This window comes from Peromyscus californicus, unplaced genomic scaffold, assembly GCF_007827085.1.
Source record: "Peromyscus californicus insignis strain IS unplaced genomic scaffold, ASM782708v3 Scaffold_22__1_contigs__length_63687245, whole genome shotgun sequence".
In the NCBI taxonomy this organism is placed as follows: Eukaryota; Metazoa; Chordata; class Mammalia; order Rodentia; family Cricetidae; genus Peromyscus; species Peromyscus californicus.
Genome location: NW_026294525.1, coordinates 5,148,505 through 5,168,474, shown reverse-complemented (window position 1 = coordinate 5,168,474; position 19,970 = coordinate 5,148,505). Strand labels below are relative to the sequence as shown.

Here is a 19,970-nt window from a genome sequence, read left to right as displayed (position 1 = left end):
TTTTCAGAGCACAGCAGGGCAGTTGAACATATGAACTAACAGCAATTGTAACAGCATGCATAAGACCTGTGCAAGATTGTCCTGGCTAGTTTTACATCAAATTGACACAAGACAGAGTCATCAGAAAAGAGGGAGCCTCAATCGAGAAAACGCCTCTAAAAGATCAGGCTGTGGACAAGCCTGTAGGGCATTTTCTTAGTGACTGATGGAGAGGGTCCAGCCCATTGTGGATGGTGCTATCCCTGGGCTGGTGGTCCTAGGTTCTGCAAGAAAGCAGGCTGAGCAAGTCATGCATAGCAAGCCAATAAGTAGCACCCTCCATGGCCTCAGCAACAGCTCTTGCCTCTAGGTTCCTACCCTGTCCTGACTTCCTTCAGTGATGGAGCATGATGTGGACATATAAACCAAAAAAACCAAAAACAAAAACAAAAAACAAACAAAAAAACCCTTTCCTCCCCAACTTGTTTTTGGCCATGGTGTTTCATCCCAGCAATAGAAACCCTAAGACAAAGATCAAGGAGAGTCTGTTCTCTTTGAGGAAAGGGCACCAGAGAGGCTGTCCATGCTCCAGGCAGTGGTCCTATATTCATGCAAATAAGTGGACTCAAATAAGTGCAGAGAAAACAGAATCACGTGAAGTTGGAAGAGAACAATGGCAGAGGAATAAGAGTGGAGGGAAATGGGGGTGGACTTGAACAAAACACATTGTGTGCATCTTGAATTTCTCAAACTGTTTAGAAAACTGGTAACTAAAGGGAAGACAGCAGAGATCTGCTATAATTTGGACATTAAATCTCCCTAATGTCTGCATGTTTAAGACATAGTCCCCAGCTTGTGACACTATTAGGAGATGGAATATTAAGAGGTGATATCTAGTGGAAGACAATAAGGTCCCTGCGAGGCTGTCCGTGAAGGACATGATACCATCCCAACACGTTCTTGCTTTGCTCTCTCTGTTCCACACTGCTGCAAGGCAAAGAGCCTTAACCCTGATGTGGGTTAGCCCTGTCCTCCAGGCATAGGCCACTACCATTCAGCTGTTAGGATCTGCAGGGGATATTTACAAGACTAGGCCCTTAGCACTCCCTTGTGGCTCTCAAGACAGAGGGTGGTGCACAAGAGTCTTGAGAGTGGCTCATGAGGTGGTGCATGAGGCCCTGCTCCTCTGTGATGATATGTAAGCAACTAATTCTTGCTAGGGGAAGGGAGGCTTTTTCACAGTAGATAACAACCTGCAAGCTGCTCCTTCCCTGTATCTAGATAACCCTTTACCCATGTTCCTCAAAGTAATCCCAATTACACTCAATGGTTCACCAAGCTAGACCTGGTAGCATCTTAGTTACTTTTCTGTTGCTATGGAAAAGCCCTGTCGAAAAGCTACTTGGGGAGCAAGGAGTTTATTGGGCTTACACCATCATCCAAAGAAGTCAGGGCAGGGATTCAAGCAGGAACCTAGAAGCAGTAACCTGGAAAGCAGAGCCCATAGAAGAACACTGCTCATTGGTTTGCTATCCGTGGCTTACCCAGCCTGCTTTCTAATACAACCCAGGACCACCTGACCAGTGTTGGCACCACCCACAATGAGCAGGGTCCTCCCACATCTATCACTAATCAAGAAAATGGCCCACAGAATTGACTACAGATATATGTCTGGGTTTGTGTTTAAGTTGACAAACACCAACCAGAGCAGCAACTGAGGGTTCTAGAGAGGTAAAAGAGTAACCACGGCAGCAAGAAGGCGTGGTGGAAGGAACAGGAAGCTGAGAGATCACATGACAACCCACAACAACAAAACAGAGAAGGTCCACCGGAAGTGGAGCAAAGCTACACACTCTCAAAGCCCACCCCTCAGTGTCATAGTTCCTCCAGTAAGGACACAACTTCTCAGCCTCCCTGAACAGTGACACCAATGAGGGACAAAGTTTCAAATGTCTAAGCCTACAGAGGACACGTCTAACCAACAGAGCTGGATTTCTTTAGTCAGTCATTTGTGCCCTATATGGAGTAAATCTATGTCTGCTCATGTTTCTCCAGGAAAAGTCAATGTGACATCTTCACCATGACCTCTCTGCCTGTCCAGAAGCAGTGCCCTATCTGAGGCCCAAAAGCCAAGGAGATAAGTAACCAAGGACTGAAAGTTTTGCAACTGTAAACCAAAACAGTCTGTTCCTCTTTACAAGCTGGGTAGCAGAGGCACATGTGCCTTTTAACTTCTGTCCAGGCTTTTGTCTGGCCCCTTCTGCTTTTAATGTCCACATCTTGTTGCCTAGTGTATCCTGTCAATCCCTGTATCTGTTACTCCTTCTATCTTGTTGCTCTTTAAAAGCTGAGATCCTGTTGCAACTGTAACATCACAGGAAAGTCAGTTATGTGTGCCCATTGGTCAGGTAGTAGATGCTGGGCCCTCACACCCGAAGAGTCAGACCACAGAGAGAATCAGGGAGTATCTTATTCCTAGGAGGAAGGACGGTACACTACTTTCAGTATGCTCACATTGTTTGTATGTGAAGAATGTACAGTTTTGTAACACCCTCCAGGACACTGTGACAGTTGACATCTTTCATTCTATCAACTGTAGGATGGACTTACTCCCAAAGCTACACCGAAGAGCTGAACCCTGCTGGAATGCCCTAGCTCCATACCCTTTTGTCTGCTTAGACTTCTCCTTATTCTTCAATGTTCTCTGGCAGGCTATTTGATTTACATATGTTTACTTCCTGTTGGAATGGGAAGCTTCAGGAAGTCTGTGTTTCAGTCAATGCTATAACCCCAAATTTAGGAACATCCTGCTTCAACCATATACTTTGTGGATATTTGTAACAGGCCCAGTCACAGTGATGCATAGTCCTTGGAAGCAGGACAGAATCAAGCCCTCTCATATACTATAAACCATTTTATTAGTTCATGAGGTCTTCACATGAACAAGTCTACAGCTTCTGGGATCACTGTGGTATACTCAGGGTTTCTGTTCTCTTACCAGACAGCATGACACACACTGCTCTACACCTAAGCTAACTACTGAAGTGTTAGCTCCAAGATAATATTTTAAATAGCCAAACAGCACATTATAAAGATCTCTTTTCCAAAAGTCTTCTACTGTGCTCACACTCTCTGTTAGGTACTATTACGTGCATTTAGAAAAGCAAAGTTTCTTTTTCTAAAACCAGCAGAAGTCTGGAAATCAAAGAGTGGGAGCAAGTCCGTCCAGGCCAGGGTAAAGTGGCACAATGGAGGGAGAGCCAAAGGGCATATTGAAGGAGTGGACCGTGCTTCTAGAAGAGATGGTAAGAGAATGGGGTGAGATCAAGAGCAGATTTCCACAGAAACACGGTGGTCAGCAGGCCATGTTGCTCTGCACAAGAAGCCACCTGCTCCTGAACCCCAGAGCTTACTGACCCCTAAGCTCTCTGCTAAGCACCCAGGCCTTGGAGCATCCCGAGCAGAGGGCTATCCTGTTCTTCCCTGGCTTCCCACTCCATCTTCCCCGCCCACATGCAGTGAGTTCCCACCCATCCTTACAGGACTCCCACCATGCTTCCCCATGCACCCAGGTGCCATCCGCTGGAAATCTCCTGGACAAGATTTATTCAGTACAAATAGTCTTCATCAGACCAGAAGCGACTTTCCCTCAAGTCATCACTATAAGGACACAGAAGCAAGGGACTGTTGAAATTGGAAAATAATTTTTCACTGGAAATGAGCTGCTAAAGTTAGGAAGGATTATTCAGGGCCAGAGGAAACTGCTTAGCACTCCTAAAATTATACCAAGAAGCAGCTGCTTTCCGTGTACTGGAGCAGATTGGTGTCATGTGTCTGTGTGACACTCAGGTGCAGGAAAGCCTGGCCCGCCAAGTCCAGGTACACAGGGGTGACTGCTACTGGAGTCTGGCAAAGGTCACAGGATGTGCTAGGTTTATCTTAGGACAGAAGTTTCCTTGTGGGGAATAGCAGTGAGCTAAGAAAAACTAATGTCTCCCTCCTCTCTAATTGATAACACATGGCCTCAATTATAGACACTCCTGAGTGCTTTTTTAAAATTCACATAGCTTTCTGTAGGAAAACGAATGGTCCATTGAGTCAGGAGATCTGTGCATGGCTGTAGTTGGTGCCAGATGTCATGGAAGAAAGCAAAACACCCACATGAGGCCCCTAACCATAAACCCTAGCACGAGGAGAAATCCTTCCTGACCCCGGGTGGAGACCAATCACAAGCCCACGAGCAAAAGCACCATTACTGTTGGCAATTTTTTATGCGAACTGGTGAAGTTCCAAACACTACAGTTTCTTACAAATTAAGCTAAATGCCTTATGAACAGTTGGTGACTATTAACAGTTACTACACTTTTCAACAGTCTTTAACAATTTCCCCAACTCTTCCTATGTTAATGATGTGTTAATCACCGCCTAAACAAGGCAGATAATGAGACATCTCTGTGTGTCACTGTAGATGGAGAAATGGGAATATTCAAAATACGGTGACAAAATAACAAGCTGAAAGAGATGTCTCCTTAGACACTGCAATAGCGAGAGTCTCAAGATGCTCGGGGGAAAGCTGGAATACGTGCACAATATGGAAGGCATATATGTGAAAATAAACCCATGTTCCACACACGAGCCCATACCAAGCTAGAAGTGATGATGAGGGTGGGTCAGCAAAATGAAATGCAATCCTTTCGTAAGATTAATGCCTCTTCATCCATGCTTGGAGACTGTCACCATGCTAACAAAGATTCTCTTGGTATGGAAAGATTACCTATCATGATTTCCTTGCTTACAAAAGATGTAATAATTTGTAGTCTGGAAAACTCGAATTATTTTCCAAAAATAAAATACCAATACTACACGGCCTAAAACAAAAAACTGCTTTCCTAGACAGGCTCTTTTTTTTCACAGCTCCCTTTAGTTAGCTGAGACAGGTTAGAATTTTCCAAGAGATCGTTAACACACTCAGAGAGAGAATAAAGAAGAAAAGGCAAAGAAAAGACAGGAAGCATGAAAACAGCCAGGCTTTGAAAGTACAGGTTCCAGGTCCAGTAATAAGCACCTTCCAGCTCCCCGGCTCTTTTAGTCGTCACTCTGCCCCTGTGACCCTGAGGCTGACACAACTTCTCCTGCAGCGGCCTGGGATGTGAGCTCTGTTAGCTGCAAGCAAAGATTCTCTCTTATTTCCAACACACAGGAAGAGTTGTCTTCGGGTCACTCTGGTTTGCCTCCTTACCCAATAGACAAGCACCAAGTTCAGGCAAAGGGCCATTTGTTCTCCCAGGTTTTGTTTTGTGAGATATTAATTGTTTGCAGTCAACTGAGAAGCCATTTGGAAATGGAAAAGTAAATGAATTCTCCGTTCAAGCAAACGTACTGGGTTTTGTTGCTGATTTTGTTTTGTTTTTCCTGCTCTCGACTATTTCAGTATTTCCGGTAATACAGGTTATAGAACGATTCAGCCAATTTCAATGTCACCTTCTGGTCTGAGAGTCATATTTTCCAATTTCAAAGTATTTCTGAGACACGATGAACACATGAGGAAATACTGGAGGGTATTTTTTTAAGTGCTCTCTCCCTCCCTTTCTCTCTCCCTCCCTCCCCCGCCCCCTCTCAGGGGTGTGTGTGTGTGTGTGTGTGTGTGTGTGTGTGTGTGTGTGTGTGTTATTGAGAATTCACCTCAGGGCCTCACATGCTAGGCAAGTACTTGCTCTACCACTCGGCCACACCCCCACTCCACCCACCCCAGAACCGACTTCAGTGCCATGCCAGTCCTCTGGAGCTTTCTGGGGGTTTTGTTTGTTTACCATTTTACTTACACACAAGCACTGCTTGTTTCTATTTTGAGTCTTTCTAGCTGAAACGTTTGCTTCACCCTACTTTTCTATTGTACATGTGAACTGCTATGCCCCTTAGACCCTTCACCACACAACATTCACCTTGGGGTTGGGTGTCTCAAGTTTCTAGTCTTGCATCTCCCATTGACTGTGGACTTCTGCCACACTGCCTGCTCATTCTTATTCCCTGCTTTGCCTGAAAGATGAAAAGAACAGTCCTGTCTTTGTAGACTTTTGGGGCCTTATCCCCAGTTAATAATGCCTGCTAATTGCTTCCCACTGTGACCAACTGTGGATTAATGGGACGCACCATGGTATTTGCAGCAGGCAAAGTTCATGGGACTTCTCTTGGTGAAACTTTTCAAAGACTGTGGCTGCCTTGATGAGTGGGAACTCCCAATGGGATTGATGGCAGCTGCTGGTGAGCAAGAAGGCTGAGGGAAGAGATGGCCCTGGATCCTTATTTTCTTCCCCCTCACACTGAGAGTGCATGTGTGCCCTGTGTACTGCTGACCATGCTTCCTAGAGCAGGAGCTGAATTAGACCTTTGGCTACACACAGTGGTGCTAGGAACAGGCAACTGATTCTGGGAAAACAAACTAGCAACTCAGTTCTCCAAGAGAAGCCCTCAAAAGTCCAATGAGCCCTCCATCTCCTCCTTCATCCCCGCCCAACCCGAGTAGGATGAGGATGAAGGGCAGGTTGCTGTTCTTCCTGCCATCCTAATCTTCTCTTTCCATAAGCAGTTTAAAGAACTTCCTGAATCCTCTCTGCATGCCCTCCCAGACCCTCAGAGGCTAAAGAAAATAGGGATGTGAAGACAAGCTTGAGTTGTCAGCAGGGGCAGGCTTTCCTCTTTCCCCGGATATGGTGCTGAAGTTCTCTCTGTTAAAAAATGGGAGCAAGCATCTGCCTGTTAACCTTGCAACACACACACACACACACACACACACACACACACACACACAGACACAGACACAGACACAGACACCTGACATGTCTCATGTATCCAGGCACACAGATCTGAGTGTTTGCTGCAGAGGACACATCTGTCCTGGAAGCCAGCCCACAGCAGACGCAGGCTAAGAGGAGGATTCATTACTGACACTCATTGCTTTGCTGCATGGTAAAGTGGTGCTTTTTCTGCAGTGGCTGCTCCCATTTTCCTCCTCTCCAGATGTTTCCTCAGCACCACGTGAGTGAGCTGATGGTAGGGTTAGCTGAGCTGGAAGGGGAGAGGCAGTATGTCATCCCCATATTCTGTGAATTTCTATTTTAGATCATGAGGAGGAGGCACGGTGGGTGGGAGAGACAGGGTGCCCTTCATGATAATGGGGAGGCAGAAAGACACAGCTAACCGCACAAGCCCCCTTGAGCACTGTCCTGGGCATGAAAATGCAATCATTCTTTTGGTTGGGAAGAGTAAAGCAGAGAGGCTGGACTCACACAACTGGAGTCTTGTCAGGAGAAACACATTCAGTGCATGCTTGGAGTAAGTGATGTGTGTTTCTTTGTATGTTTCTGAATTAGGAGCTGAAACAGGTTGAATGTTGTTATCTACAAACCCAGGTACTGATGATGAATGGGACCTGATCTGGAAGTAAGAACAGATGCCACAGATTCGAGCTGAGGTCAAATGTGTGAGCTCCATTCATCACCTCATCACTGCAGTAAGACACCCGAGAAAAGTCCCTAAGGAGAGGAGGATTTATTTCAGACCCACACAACATAGGGAGGAAGAGTGACAGAAGTAGTTTGCTACCACAGCCCTTAGAATCACGTAGGTGCCAGGGAGATGAAAACAGGATATGATACCATATCCCTGAAGGGAAAGGGGCCCCCAACTTATGATGCTAGCACAAGGCTTGACAGGTATTGAAAGAGAGAGAAAAGGCCTGAAGAGATGGCTCAGGAATGAAGAGCACTTGCTGTGTTTGCAGAGCATGGCAGCTCACAATAATCTCTAAATGCAGTTCTGGGGGGACCTGACACCCTCTTCTGGTCTTCACAGGTACTGCATGCACAGGGTGCACATACATATACACAGGGAAACACTCATACACATAAAATAATGAATAATATTTAAATATGGAAAGGAGAGAAAGTCAAGAACTGCAACACTGAAGTCGCTGGTGATGTTTCTAGTCTACTCTTACAGGTTAGAATCAGAACTTTCTACTGGGTTTGTTTGTTTGTTTGTTTGTTTACCAATCCTGAAGATTGAACCTATGACCTTGCACATGCAAGGCAAGGAGACAAGTCTTCTGCCACTAAGCTAGGTCTCATCCCAGGATCACAGACGTTTTGAAGTGGGAATAATCAATAGACTACCTACAGGGTTAGAGCATGGAGTTGGGCTGCTGACAGGTTGTTTGCTCTCCACCAATCAGCCTCCCACACCCCTGACTCCCCATGAGAACCGTGTCCCTGTGACCTGTTCTGGACCTTTGCAGCACAGCCACTTGGACACAGGTCATTTAACAAGGCAAGGCACATTCTGGCCTGTGCCTGGGAAAACTATCATTTCCTGGGTATGGGTGGGAATCACAGATTTGTCTGCTGTACCCTGCACAATCAGCATCCTTGGTCACTGAGACCTTTGTTATATTAGCAGCAGAACATGACCCTAATGGATTTAAGCATACATACATACATATATATTTAAGCATACATACACATATGTTTATATGTATACATATATATAAATATATAAACACATATATACATATGATTTCTTTGAAGGTCATTTATTGGCAAGTTTTCAAATCCTAAGAAAGTTGGGGTCAAGAGAGAGCTAGTAGGGATAATACTGTCCCTAATCACACATTGAGTAAAACAGGGCCTTGTGCTGAAGGCTGGAGAAATGCTTTAGACGACTGTGACTGTTTTTAGCCTAGACATCCTGTCCTCCACCTCTGTTATCCTGCTACTATCATCCTGGAGACCAGACACCACATTCACTGCCTTTTCTGTAGCCAGGATGTGTCTGGCCAGATGTGCAGCCTTCACCCAGAAGCAGTCCATCTATCTAGAGCTGAGGTTGGCCAGCAGAGCCTGTGTCCCCTTCAAACCAGCAGAAGGACAGGACACAGTTCAGCATGTCCAGGGTGAAGAGAGGGAGGCAGGCTGTGATACTCCCTGCCGTACTTCTCATGATGGAATGAGAATTTAGCCGCCCACGATCTCACTCTCCGAGTCACGACCAGATGCCCGTGTCACAATGTCACATAAAACCTAAAATTAATCCATCCCAAAATTAATCTGGAGGCCCCTAGGGACCTGTGCCGTCAGCCCAGACTGTGACAGAAATCTTTGGAAGTGGAGAATGACCCGCTCAAGGTTAGGGAGCTCGTTAACGTTCACCCAAAGTCAGCCCAGAGTTCCTCCCTGTTTCCTGGCAACATCAAGTCACCCTGCCTGTGCTGAGGAGCCAGAGTGGGGGCTACACTCAGGAGGACATCCACACACCAATTCACCTACTGACATACTCATTCATGCACATGCACACACACACACACACACACACACACACACACACACACACACACACACACAACGGGAAGTGTGAAACCATGGGAACAATTAAGATGAATGATATCCATAGAGAGCCAGATAGCTGTCAGAAAAAACATCGTAACCAGCTAACGTGACACACGAATGAAATAGCTCCCTGAGGTCACAGCCCAGAGCGGGTTATTCTGCTTTGGAATTTGGTATCAGCTTGTCTCCCTAAACACTAAAGCAGATACATAAGAGGCATCTTGGACATGGTCGTGTTTCCTGATTATGGCTCTTGTCTCTTCCAAACCCTTGGTTAGAAATGGCCTGAAGGCCTGGCCTCAAAGAGCTGGGAGCAGGGAACACAGGTGGGAAAACACTCTGAGCTCTGAGGACCACAGCCCAAGGAGGTCCCTTAGTGTGCCCCAGAGACCTGGGGTCCAGGAGTGACATTCATGAAGGGTGAGATGATGCGGTGCCTGCTAAGAGTGATGGTGGCCGAAGGTGCCAGAAGCCTTCTGCCCTCTTTGTGACCAGAACTACCAAGAGGAAGCAAGGAAGGAGGATATCAAGGAGAAGGGAACTACACTGAATTTTACAAATGTAAATACCTGTTTGTTTTCTAAATACAGAGAAAGAAAGGGTAAGGAGTTGAGTGGGTAGGGACATGGGGAAGACCTGGGAAGAGTTGGAAAAGGGTAAACCATGATCAGAATAGATCATGTGGCAAGACTTTCAATAAAAAAAAATCATATATATGAATGCAACCTGCATGGCTTTCTTTTAATTAATCATTTATCTACTTAAACACAATTTTCTTCTCTTCAACACAATTTGAGTTGACAGAGAAAACCCCGCTCCAGACAAGAAGCCTGAGGATGGACAGGACTCGGGAGCAAGGATATCACATGTTAACAACCTGAAGGTGTCAACCACGGTAAAATGACCCCAACTCATTCCAGATACAGCTACTAAAACAGAGACGTCTTTTTAAAGACTAGACATACCAGGGTTGCTGCGTCCTTTCGACGTGGTGCTCCATGGAAACTTGTGGAACCTCTGTGCCTGCAGAAAGACACAAGCTTCAAGATAAATTCTGAAGACAGGCATGTCCTTAGGCAGGGCTCAGCATCAAATTCATTTTTAAGTGACACTCATGCTTGACTGTGTACGTAAGTGGTGTTCCCCCACTGACAACGTTCATCGAGTTACCTAGGCAAGGCTGAACCCACATGTACTCCTATTCCTGTTGGTCACAGTAAGCACTGCAAACCCCCTAGGGCACCAGGATACACAACAATCGCCCTAGTGAAGGGCAGAGATAACTAACAACATAATCTTAGTCGTCACCAACTCTTTAGTTTAAGAATAAGCCTAATGCTTGTGACATTTAAAAACGTTTAGTGTCTTCTGGGGAGTTTTCCCGTTTAAAATACTTAAAGACTATGTCCTGTTAGAGTCACATATTAGTAGTCTATACTGCAATGTTTACCTTTAAAAGAAATGTTACCCTGTGACTTACTTAGGGTTCGTTGCTGTGACCAAACACCATGACCAAAAGCAACTTGGGGAGGAAGGAATTTGGTTTACACTTCCACGTCATACTCCATCACTGAAGGAAAGCAGCACAGGAACTCAAACATGTCTAGAACCTGGAGGAAGGGGCTGATGCAGAGGCTGTGGACAGGTGCTGCTTACTGGCTTGCTACTTGTTACTTGCTTATCCTGTTTTCTTATAGAACCCAGGACCACCTGCCCAGGGATGGCTCCACCCACAATGGGCTGGGCCCTCCCCCATCAATCACTAATTAAGAAAATGCCCTACAGGCTTGCCTATAACCTGATCTTATGGAGGCATTTTCTTAATTGAGGATCCCTTTTCTCCGATGACCCTACCTTGTGTCTACTTAACATAAAACTGGTCAGCACAACCCCTTGCCAACTTGACACACAAATAGATCACTGTTCAACCACAACTTTTCCTTTCTTGCTCATCCCCAAATCATATATTAATATAAACAACACAGTATAAAATATTTTAGAAACTTAAAGTGTCCTACAGTTAGACAAATTCAAACACTTTAAAAGCTCAGTCTCTTTTATAATCAGAAATCTCTCAACTGTGGGTTCCTATAAAATCAAAAATAAATTAAATACTTTATTTCAAGAGGGAAGAACCAGGGCACAGTCATAATCAGATCAAAGCAAAAACCAAATCCCAACAGTGTAAATCACTCAATGTCCAATATCCAGGATTCACTCACCATCTTTCAGGTTCTTCAAAGGGCCTGGGTCACTTCTCAGGCTTTGCCCTCTGCAGCACACACAGCTTGTCTTCTAGGTTCGGGCAGGCTCCACTTTATGGCTGCTGCTGTTCTTGGCAATCATCCCATGGTATTGGCATCTCCAAAAAATGCTGAAGTCTTCTACGGCAACTGAACTGCACTTTCACCAATGGCCTCTCCTGGCCTCTCACAGTGCTGAACTTCATCTGCTCTCCATGACCCCTTCATGCCTTCAGAACCAGCACCACCTGGGAGAGTCTTACACGGGACCAAGTGCAGCTGCCAGCAGCACAAGGTACAATCATGGCCACCTGTAGAACACAGATTCTGTGCGCTGATCCCGAGGAAACACTTTGCGGGAGATTTCTACGAAGCTGGTCTCTTCTTAATCACCACTAATTTCTCAGGTCCAACTATCCAGCATTGATAGTCCTAGTAAAACAATTGTTTCACTTGAGGGGTGCTGGTCTCTTGTTGATCGAACTCGACTCTTCAGCCCCAGCTGACCAGAAACACAGAGTCTTAATTCTGAATAGCAAAGGACCCCGATAAAGTCTTCAAATGTTTCTCTGAACTTTGCAAGCCAGGCCTCCATCATCAGTACTACTCTTGGCATTGCCTTCCAAGCTCCCTCGGAACAGCTCACCAATCTGAGCACCTAGTGGCTTCCCTAACACAAAGTTCCAAAGTCCTTCCACAATCCTCCCCAAAACAACACGGTTGGGTCTGTCATAGCAAAACTCCACAACTCTGGTACTAATTTGTCTTAGGGCTGTCATTGATCTGATGAAACATCATGACCAAATGCAACTTTGGGAGGAAAGGGTTTATTTGGCTTACATTTCCAAATAGTTCATCACTGAGGGAAGTCAGGACAGGAACTCAAACAGGGCAGGAATCTGAAGGTAGGAGCTGATGCAGAGGCCATGGAGGGGTGCTGCTTACTGGCTTGCTTCCCCTGGCTTGCTCAGCCTGTTTTGTTATAGAACCCAGGACCACTATCACAAGGGTGACCCCACCCACCATGGGCTGGGCCCTTCCCTGTTGATCACTAATTAAGAAAATGCCCTACAGGCTTGCCCCCAGCCTGATCTTATGGAGGCATTTTCTCAACTGAGGCTCCCTGCTCTCTGGTGGCTCTAGTTGGTGACAAGTTGACATAAATGTGGCCAGGACACCACCCTGTGTTCTAATGTGCTTTCTGTTGCTGCGATAAACACCATAACCAAAACCTTTAGGGGGAAAGGGTTTATTTGGCTAACACTCCCGGGTCGCCGTCCATCGTTCAGGGGAATCAGGGCAGGAACTCAAGCAGAAACCATGAAGTAATGCTGCTGAACGGTTTGCTCCCCACCTTTGGTACGGTTGGCTTTCTTATACATCCCAGACCCCCTTGCCTAAGAATGACACCACCCACCGTGGGTTGGCCCACCTATGTCAACCGGGAAATTACCCCACTGGCATGGCCGTGGGTTAATCTGATGCAGTCAACTAATCCTAATCCTAATCCTAATACCTAATCCTCCAACTGAGGCTCTCTCTCTCAGGTAACTGTGGGCTGTATCAAACTGACGGCTGAGCCTGACTTAGAGATTATGTTTGGGAAAATCGCTTAAAAACACAAGTTAGAAGTCATCAGTGGTATAAGTAATATGTAATTGTGTGCAGGAAATGAAACTTTGTAATGTTTCAAAATATTTTCACAACTTCTTATGCTAAAAACTAGTAATCATTATTTCTCTCCAGGTGCAGCATTAAAGGATTCAACATAGAATACCCACCTGCTCTGAAGAACAAGCTGAATTCAAAATAAAGTCAAAATCATCAAGATATTTAATTACCGCTCTTCTTCCAATATGATTATGGATCCCCAGAGGCTGGCAATGTTTCCAGCCTTCCTTTACCTCCTCAAGGGCCCAGAGACAGTACCCTGTGAGGAGTCCTTGCCTGGGAGAACTCTGACCCGAGGCCTCACAGGACACAGTGGGAATTGGCAAAATTGCAGGGGAGATTCCATGCTGCTGACCTCACTGTCTGAGCATGCTCCCCTAATAAGCAGCCCCCTGCCTCAGCTCCCTTCACTTCTACTGTAGGGTGCCCGATGAAGGGAGTGTCCTTCTTAGGTCTGCCTTCGCTGGTTGTCATTCCTAGATGCGGGGCTGCCTACAACATGCACTGTTTAAACACCAGCACTCGGTTGTAAGTGCCTCCGCCCCTCGGGAGAGTCGGGCGGTGCACCCTGGGAAGAATGGCCTCGGCTGTAAACAGCTCCCAACACCTGGAGAACTTACATGTCCTTGTCATAAGAGATTTCCATCTGTCCCCAAGTCCAGCCTGCCCAGGAGCTCATTTGTGAACAACGCCACATGCAACACCTCCTGGGTGACTGGAATTTATCCAGAAAACTCGTCACTGCTTTTGTTTTTGTCCTGACTGGTCTGGTCCAGCCTTGCTACTCCGGTATGCTCTCTGGAGCATCTACCAAATGAGCTCTCCCTGGCCTCCACATGTCCTCACCAGTTCTTCCTCTGGGCCAATCCAGGGGATCAAGAAGATTGAGAGCAGCTTGAAAAATTTTTTTTAATTCTGCTATTATAAACACTTTGGTGTGCTTTGTATGTAAGTGTGTAATGCCATATTATAAAGTGTGTCAAATGGGCCCTCCCTGAGGGCCTACTAGCAAGTAGGAGGGTCTCATTTTCTTCAATGGTGTGGCCATTGGTCAGCACCCATATTTCAGGAAATAACCCCCACCCACGCTCCTGTAAGCAGCTCTAATTTAACTTTAATTAGACACATACACAGAACACATAAAAGTCACACATGGTCTTGTTGTGAATAAGGGGCATTTCAGCAGTGAGGGATGAGAGAGAGGGGTTGAGGGTAAAAGTGATTAAAGTTCATTATATGCATGTGTGAAGCCGTCAAGGGACGAAAATGATATCAAGAGCTGTAGCACTGGGGAGCTTTATGTCTAACTTTAGGCCCCACCCACCCCGTCTTTCTACAGACTAGCTCACTCTTGGAGAACTCCACCCTCACACCCCTGAGTCTTGCTGCCTCACCCAGATGTCAGAGGGCAATAAAAGAAAACTCATACAGGGCCCAGAGAGATGGCTCGGTAGCTGATGTCTTATTGTCCTTACAGAGGATTAGGGTTCAGTTCCCAGCACCCATATGGTGGTTCACAACCATCTCTAAATGCAGTTCCAGGGCAATCAGACACCCTCGTCTGCTCTTCTGGGATACTAGGCATTTGTGTTATGCATAAAAACCCAGAAAAATAAAGAACATTCAAACACAGAAAATAAAAATAAATAAAATATTTTTAAGAATACACATAAACTCACAAGAAGTTTATAAAACCTAGTATGATGTTTTAATAATGGCATCATTCTAAAATGTGAAGAAAACATAAAACATGTAAAATTCCACGTGAGAAACGAGATTGGAGTCAATGTAGGACTTAACCCTGCTGGTAACCTCCTCCCCCTGCGCCAGCTGCAGCATGAGCTCAGAACACAAATCTGGCCAAACCGATCTGAAAATACCATGCTCTCTGGTGAGGACATTTCTTATAAACAGCCTTCAGGATTAGAATAGTAAATGGGCATGAGTAACCCACAGCTGAGGAGATGAATGCCGGTCTCTTCAGCCACAGGATCCGCTATGATGCCATCTACCCGGGACTTACCCGCTCTGATGGATAGCTTGCCATGATGACATGTGGACCAAGTTCATCAAAACAGCCACATTTGTGGTGGAGAGAATCCACCAGGGACAACGTGTTGACTTCCTCACTATTCTGGTGTGTATTTCTTTCTCACGCCTCTTTAGACAATAACCCAACACAAAGAAGATCCAGTAACAAGAGCAGAAAATGGGCTAAGAACGGTGTAAGTCTCTGAAGGCAGGAAAAATGATTCCATCATCCACGATGTCTATGACACAGCCCAAAGATAAATCACCAGACAGTGAAGTCTTACTGTCTCTTGTTCAGTATCCTATGGCTACAAATGTGCAGTGCCTCTGATGGATATATTCACGGGGACGTTTTGGGATAAAGAGAATGGTGTAAGTTAGCACGTCCCTGGCAGAAATACGATCGAGGGTGTGCATGCTGGTATCCTTTTGTCTCTGAACATAGCTCATGCCCAGGTCCCTGGAGGGTACACACAGCCCTGTGGGTTTTGCTTCTGGGCCCTTGGCACTCTTGAGGAGTTACTTTAGTAAGACAAATGGCTAATTCTCCCCAGCCAAATGCTGCACATTTCATGATTAAAGACAAGCTCCCCGACACTGGGCTTCATCTATTTCCCCTGCCGTGAAATATGTGTGGATTTATATTTTTCCTTTCCTTCATAAATACGAGCAGTTTGTAAAGTGCTGCGGGAATCATCTGCGTTAACTCTCCCACATGAGGATGGAAGGAATCTCCCTGTTGTTGTTTCTTTGTTTAAAGAAAAGAAAGAAGGCGCCAGCCACTGTCTAATGATTTCATGACAAAGTCCATTCAATAGTGTTGTTTACAATGTGAAAGAAGTAGAATTTAGCACATCCACTCAGGCCAACTGGAGTAAAACACACGGTTGCCCAGAGGTAAGGACACGCTAAACACATGCATTATTGAGCATCCCTCGCTGTTCATCTGAACACAGGGGGCTTGCAGCCAGCGTCCAAGCTGTAGCTCTTCCAAGTCATGTAAATCTACTGTGCCCTGTAGAGGTTGCTGGATGGTTCATCTTTCTCACTCATTTTACCGCTGTCTACCTTTAGTGTGTAAGACCCAGGAACTGGAAATACATGTGGAAGGGGCAGAGGACACTGGTGCCAGGAATGGCTATAACAGCAGCCACCACGGTGGGCACTCCCTCGACTGATCTCCTCTAGCACAGAATGCACACAGAAGGTCTTTCCTGGCACTTCGAATTTGGCAGCAATTATGAGGCCTTAAGGGATGGCACTTTTGAGAGTTGGTTACCAGGACGCTGTGGTTTCTTTCTTGCACACCCCGCCTTACTCGCTCTCACCTGCTTTGATAGGATGCCCGCCATGCTGTGAGTTGACTGAGACAGGCCCACCAGGAAGAAGCGATGCCTTAGCAGAGAATATCAGGACCTTCAGGGGCTAAGAGTCCAATGACTGCTTGGAAGCATGACTCAAGACACCCTAGGTGAGAAGAGGGACCTGCAACCTGGGCCTGCTTCCTCATCAGACCCTGCTAGAGACACCCAGCCACAGGTTCTCACAGATGCTCAGGCCAGATCCCTCCCTGGCCTTAGTCACTGTGGAGCAGCTGGATCCAGCTCAAGAGGTATACTTCTACCTGGTGGCAGAGCCAGGCAAGCAGCAAGTTGAAACCTGCACAAGATGGTGTCTCGTGACGGCCAGCCACCTGCTCACCAGGAAGAGCTTTTTCATCAGGCAGTGGAGCCACTAGAACCTTCAAAGGAGACCTTCCAGCCTCCAGACTGGGAGAAATGAATTCCTGCAGAAGCCACCTAGCCTGGGATATTTTGCTATGGCAGCAAAGTAAGGACTCCTCCTCTTCTCCACTTCTGTGCTTTTTCCAGACTCCTCGTTTCAGCCACCTACATGGGACACAATTATGATGCACAGTAGAGATACTTGAGTGCTGAAGCAGGGGACAGCTCTCAAGCAGTGCTGACCTGTAAGGCAACACTCACAACCATGGAGACTTCAACTCAGACACACGCGCGCACACACACACACATACACATGGTTATATTTTGTTTGTGATCTAACAAACAAAGCTTGTCTGAAGATCGGAGTGTGGAGCTAAGCCACCAGTTAGCGATAGAGGCCAGGCAGTGGTGGTGTACACCTTTAATCCCAGCATTCAGGAGGCAGAGGCAGACGGGCCTCTGTGAGTTCAAGGCCACCCTGGGCTACACAAGATTGGTCCAGTCTAAAGACAAACAGAGACAGGCAGTGGTGGTACACACTTCTGATCCCGGCACTTGGGATCTCACACCTTTAATCCCAGCACTAGGGAGGTGGAGACAGGAAGTGATAAGGTGGGAGGAGACAGGAGCTCAGCTCCCTTTCAGGCTGAGGATTCAGTAGGGGTAGGAAGTCTTTCTAGTGGCTGGCTGCTCTGCTTCTCTGATCTTTCAGCTTTAACCCTGATATCTGACTCTGGGTGTTTTTATTATTAAGACCAATTAGAATTGGCACTGCACCTCTGGGCCAGAAGTACTTGGCTCTTGTTGAAAGCATCAGTTAGATATTTGACTGAGGAATTTTCCAGGCAAAGTACGGAAGGAACATCATGGGTTTAATTATTCCTTATCCCGGATGTAAGAGGAGAGAGATGAACTGAAGGAATTATTAATCAAAACATAACCAGAACTTGAAGATTAGGATAATTATCAGCTTATTCATATATATACACACACACATACACACACACACACACACACACACACACACTTGTGTGCATGTACTATGTATGTGTGTGTGTATATAAGCTTCAATATAAAGTTTAAACATATATATAAATAGGCTCAGAGTTTTTTTTAATTCCTGTCATAAACAGAAGCAAGAAACATATAGATCATGTGAGAGAGAGATATCCTTGGATATCATTAACAATTTGCCAGTGAATGGCTCCTTACAACAGTGACCGATTAGTCGGCCATGTGAGGAGCTGGTGTAGCTACTAGGCCTTCTTCTCTAAGTATCTGTTGTTTTAACAAGTTACTCAATTATCTACACACATTCGATTTATTTCTGTCTCCATAATGAGTTTGAAGATTAAAAGGAAACATGACATATTGACAAGCACTGATTGTGTCTCCTTAGCTTTATATAGATTTCTGCATCCAGCCCAGAGAAGAAAATGTCCTTCAATGTGAGGACAGAGACTGTAGAAGCAGGCTGGATGCCTTTTAAAGAGTGTTTCTCTGAGATGTTTGTTGCTCCTATTTATGGACAGAAAAAGAAAAAAATACTAAATATATGCAACTTGAAGCTTCCCTTATTCTCTGTCTTCATATAGATTTTTCCTGAAGAATAAAAAACCAAAGAGGCTCCCTCCACCATAGGTGGCCTGCAGCTTCAAGGTAGCAGTTAACAGATCCAGCCCTTGGTCAGGAAACAGCAGAGGATCACCAGAGTCCCTTAGAAGGATTTAGGTAATCCTAGTGTTTTTCTTCCTCTAGACTCAATGGACAACTATAATACTTAATCTGATCAGGACATCTTTAAAGAGTCAAATGATGGGGTCATAAAGTACCAGACACTTTCACCACACTGCACTGAAGTGGTAGGTAGCCGTGGCTTGGTATCAAGTGGAGCAGGAACATGCGACCACAGGAAAGATGAGAGTAGTTGATGGAAGCCAGTCCCCTGCCTCAGTTACTTGAGCAGTTCGGCTGTGTAGGTCGCCTTTGTGGAAGTTTGTAACAAGAGTGCAGCCCGCCCTCCACCCTGTGACGACATCTCAACATCACAGAAACAGAAGGGTAAGGTGAGTGAGGCTGTCCTCTGTATAACATTGTGTAGTTATGTCTCCTGATAGTTAACCTCCAGATTAATCATACTGCAGTTTGGTCAGGAAAGGATCCCCAAAGAAAGGAAGACAGTGGTGAATCCCTCAACAGCGAAAGCCTTCTCAATGTTTGATTAGAAGACAAACACAGGAGAAGGACGCCTTAGGGAACCGCGTGCAAGACCTAGATGTCATAATTAGGTCCAGGCGCCTAGCTTCACCCCATCCCTTGAAGATAGATCCCATCTCAGTCGAAGACTCAAGCAGTTCCATGGAGCTCTTTGTTGACTCATTACAAGTAATTCTGGACCACTTGTAATAGAGAAAGTCTGTTTGGATGCTGAGGGTCAACGGATGGTCAAGAACCACGAAAAAAAATTTCCTGCCAAGCAAATGAACTATGGAAAACCACTGTGCTTCCAGGAAGTCCCTGTGGCCCTGCTGACCTAAGCCCCACCCACACTTCCCTGCAGCTCTGGTATGTCACCACGGACTGCAGGGCTGGCTATCTATGAAGTCCCTGCTGCCACAAAGCCCATCTGAAACATGCTTTCACTCTGAGAGTTATCCAGAAGGTGGCTTGAAAAGCAGAATCCGAGTCAATGTTTCTGTGACTCACTGGGGGATGGGCCATGGGAACAGGGCCACAGAAAGCATGTGTGAGATACGACTAACAGAGGAAGCAGTGTATCTGTGTGTGAGCACTTTAGTAGCTCAGAAGGTCACTATTCCTGCTGATCCCGCTTGGCCTGACGCTGTGGCTGCCTCAGCTGGCTGTGAAGATTGGTGTGCCATCAAGGTAGCCTCACATGGGTTGTTAGAGCTCATTATGGACTGTGACCTCTTCTCTCTTCC

At 45.9% G+C, this 19,970-nt stretch overlaps 1 long non-coding RNA gene across 1 annotated transcript in view; it reads left to right on the top strand.

Annotated features, from left to right (window-relative positions):
- The window catches only part of LOC128118287 (uncharacterized), a 450,954-nt gene extending 432,556 nt beyond the window's left edge, over positions 1-18,398 (top strand). Inside the window, exon 4 of the long non-coding RNA XR_008221114.1 lies at positions 13,349-18,398. This is a non-coding gene — a long non-coding RNA (uncharacterized LOC128118287). The remainder of the gene's footprint in view (positions 1-13,348) is intronic.
- The last annotated feature ends 1,572 nt before the right edge of the window (positions 18,399-19,970 follow it).